Below are 4,410 nucleotides of genomic sequence, written 5' to 3' on the forward strand. Positions count from 1 at the left end.
ACAAAGAAAAGTGATATTTCCTAGTTGCCTTATGTAGCTTCCGGTAATCGATGCAAATTCTCCATCCCATAACTGTTCTAGTCGGTATCAACTCGTTATTCTTGTTTTCATTGACCGTGATACCTCCTTTCTTTGGCACGCACTGGACCAGACTTACCCATGAACTATCTGAGATGGGGTAAATTATACCTGTATCTAACCACTTGATGATTTCTTTCTTTACTATGTCCTTCATGATGGGGTTCAGTCTTCGTTGTCCATCAATCGTCCCTTTTTCACCATCTTCTAAGATAATCTTGTGGATATCGGCTATGGTCTATCCGATAGACTTCTTGAATTGTTTCAACACCAGGATAAGTTTCTCTTCTTGCTCAGTAGTTAATTCTGCTAAAACAATCACAGGTAGAGTAGAAGAGTTACCTAAATAAACATATTTCAAATGTACGGAAGTACCTTCAGTTCTAATTTAGGTGGCTCCTCGATTGACGCTTTTGGTTGGGCATAATCCTTTTTCTCTAACTCCAAAGATTCAAACTGGGATTGTGGATTAAATCCCCTTTGATTAGCTTCTAACAAAGCTAAGTATTCATCCTCCTCTTCATCATTTGGAGGATCTGATGTCAAAATTTGTTCCAATGGGTCCTCAACATAATTGAGTTCCTTCTCCATGATTAAATCCTCTAAGTCAAACACTGCAGAAAAATCATCAATTGTTTCACGAAATCTCATGGACTTAAAAACGTTAAATGTTACCTGATCATCCTGAACACGCATAGTAAGCTCGCCCTTCTAGACATCAATAAGGGTCCTTTCGGTTGCTAAGAATGGTCTTCCTAGGATAATTGTCACCTCTTTGTCTGCTTCAAAGTCTAGAACCACAAAGTCAGTAGGAAAGATAAATTTGTCTACCCGTACCAATACGTCCTCGATTTTTCCTTCTAGATGTGCTAAGGAGTGATTTGCTAATTGAAGTGTAACCGTAGTAGGTCTAACTTCACCTATCCCTAACTTCCTAAATATTGACATGGGCGTCAAGTTGATACTCGCACCCCAAGTCACATAGTGCCTTACCACAATATGTTGCTCCAATATTGCAAGGTATGGTAAAACATATAGGATCCTTCAATTTTGGGGGTACTTTATCTTGAAGATATGCACTGCATTCCTTCGTTAGGGCTACTGTCTCAAATTCTCCAAGCCTTCATTTTTTAGATAGGATATCTTTCACGAATTTGACGTATTTCGGCATTTGTTCAAGTGCTTCAACCAACGGGATGTTGATATGAAGTTGCTTGAGTACGTCTAGGAACTTCTTGAATTGAATTTCCTGCTTCTGCTTCTGAAGTGTTTGAGGGTAGGGTGGTGGAGGTTTCTTTACTGGAACTGGTTGATTCATTTTCTGTGGCAATTCTGCATATAACAGAGTTATTAGTTGATCAGAATTAGCTAGTTCAGAAGTTACCTTGTCAGATTTTATAGATTCAATTTCCGGTGAAACTGAAATTTCAACACTCGGTTGAACTTTCTCTGAGTCTTGAGCATCAGTTGGCTCCTTCTCAACTTCGACGGAATTGGGATCTAAAGTCTTTCTGCTCCTCAATGTCAACGCTTTACAATGCTCCTTCCCTAGATTCCTTGGATTCAACGTATAACTAGGTAAAGCACCTTGTGGTCTGTTTCTGAGTTCAGTTGCAAGCTGGCCCACATGATTCTCAAAATTCCTTAGAGAGGCATCATTTTTCGCCATGTATGCTTTCAATAGATTCTCTAGGCTATTGGATGGTTCAGCTTGGGTTGGTTTCTGAGCTTGTTGGGAAAAACTAGGTGGCTGGGTCGATCTAGGTTGGACATAATTGTTATTGGTTCTTGCCCCTTGGTTACTCTAGGAAAAATTCGGGTGGTTTCTCCATGATGGGTTATAGAAATTGGATTGTAGCCGTTGCCTTCCTTGATTTTGGTTCTGGTTACCCATGTACAGATTCTGGGTTCGATGGACATTCTTCGAAAAAATGTCCTTCCCCACAATAAACACAGGCTACATTTTCAAACTGATTCAGTGGTTGTGCTGCAAAACTATTACACCCATTACTAGTAAGATTTTTTAACATTGAGGATATTTATGATACTAGAGATGCGAGTGAAGTAAGAGCATCTACTTCATGTATTCCACTGACTCGTCTTCCTGACACTGCTTAATTGGTTGGCCATTGATAATTGTTGTTGGCAATCCTCTCAATGATTTCATAAGCCTTATTATAAGACTTAGAAAGGAGAGAACCATTAGCAGAAGCGTCCACTACCATCCTCGTGTGAGCATTGAGACCATTATAAAATGTCTTAAGTTGTATGCAATGTGGGATTCCGTGATGAGGGCACATCCGTAATAATTCTTTGTACCTTTCCCATGCCTCGTACAATGACTCATCATCCATTTGTTGGAAAGTAGTGATCTTGTTCCTCAACTTAGCATTCTTGCTAGGCGAGAAATACTTCATAAGGAATTTTTTTGCTAACTCTAGTCATGTTGAAATTGAGTTTGGTGGTAATGAGTTCAACCTAGCTCGAGCTCTATCCCTTAGTGAATATGGGAACAGCTTCAATTGTAATGCATCTTTGGGTACTCTGGACAGCTTGAAAGAATTGCTCATCTCCATAAACAGTCTGTAGTGCAAGTGAGGATCTTCGGTTGGCATTCCACTGAATTGGCCCATTGTTTGAAGCATCTAGAATATGACTTGCTTCAACTTGAACTGTTGTGCCTCAATTTTAGGTCTCCTAATACCCGGATTAAGATCATGAGATACTAGCATGGCATACTGTCTCAAAGCTCTATCCCTTTCATCAGCAATAAGGATAGGATTTTGAGCAAGGTTTGCTCCGTTTCCTTAATTTGGATTTTCGAAGTTCATCTCTTCAGTCCTTCTCTGACTGCTTGTCTTCTTCGCTGTTGAAAATTTCGTTCAATCTCAAGGTCTACAGGTAGTAAATTAATGATTTGATCAATACTAATAAACACCTGAAATAATCACAGAAAAATTAACTAAGTTAAAATTTGAACAGAAAAATAAACCAAAATGTAAAACTAACAACTTCACAAATAATGACTTTTTTAAAACACAGTCCTTGGCAACAACACCAAAAACTTGGAACGACGGAAATGTGCAAGTGTACACAATCGCAATAAGTAATAAAGCGACATGTAAATTTTGAGTTATCATACACACAGGGACTGTGAAAGGAATTATTTACGGATGCTATTTAAAACACTTTGGTGAATAAAAATATTTTGTTTGAAGAGGGTGATTAAAAACTAAGATTTTAAACTAAGTAAAATAAATAAATAAATCTGAAATGCACGATTTCAAAAATGATTTTAATCAAGATGACATAATTGTGTTAGATTAATTACATTTCTTAATTTAGAATTATTAAACTCATGTTTATATTGTTACGAATAAGTTCACGACAACTCGTAATTTGCTAACTTATGAACATACTCACCTACCAAAATCCATTTATCTCTTGACTATATCCCTATGTCAATTCAACTGATTAAACAAATCTTAATAGGCAAATATATTATTGCACATACATACTTATTAAATCGAAATAATCTCTTTTACATATCCCTATGTCAATTCAACTGATTAAACAAATCTTAATAGGAAAATATATTATTGCACATACATACTTATTAAATCGAAATAATCTCTTTTACATATCCCTATGTCAATTCAACCGATTAAACAAATCTTAATAGGAAAATATATTATTGCACATACATACTTATTAAATCGAAATAATCTTTTGTACATATCCCTATGTCAATTCAAACAATTAACTCGATTTAATAAGCACATAAAAGACTATGTGAGGTAAAAAATTATTCTTACCTTGAAACAGTTTAATCACAATAATCTTGCAAGTTATGCAAGGCAAATGTATTGTCAGATACCGTTGCTAATCTAACCCTCAGCTACCATAGATGATTAAACATGCACTGATTAAGTATTGTGTCCATTAATTACAATTTCAATCCGTTTAAATAATTAATTCATTAGTTACCTAACAATTGTAATGCAAGAATAACTTAGTCATAATTTTACTTAATCAAGCATATTATCGAGGCCTATAACAACATAAACACAATTTTAATAATTTTAACAAACGAAATACAATCAACCTAACACAAATTAAATTCAAGCTAAATTCATTAAATTATCCATTCCAACAACATAAATATTCATAGATATGTTCAGCATAACAACAACAAAAATTAAAGAGATAAGGAACAAGAATCAAATTCGGTGTTTTTCCATGGCTTGACTAGTTGCTCCGTTCTTCCTTCTCCGTTGTCCTCATAGACCAAGTCTACTATGAACACTTAGTTGCTACTCCAAATAGCTTATG

At 35.8% G+C, this 4,410-nt stretch overlaps 1 non-coding gene across 1 annotated transcript; it reads left to right on the forward strand.

The window, feature by feature from the left end:
- The first annotated feature begins 2,358 nt into the window (after positions 1–2,358).
- On the forward strand, positions 2,359–2,465 carry LOC128032962 (small nucleolar RNA R71). The gene has a single exon (XR_008189301.1). It is a non-coding gene; the product is annotated as a small nucleolar RNA R71 (small nucleolar RNA).
- Positions 2,466–4,410: the final 1,945 nt, after the last annotated feature.

This window comes from Gossypium raimondii, chromosome 9, assembly GCF_025698545.1.
Source record: "Gossypium raimondii isolate GPD5lz chromosome 9, ASM2569854v1, whole genome shotgun sequence".
NCBI lineage: Eukaryota > Viridiplantae > Streptophyta > Magnoliopsida > Malvales > Malvaceae > Gossypium > Gossypium raimondii.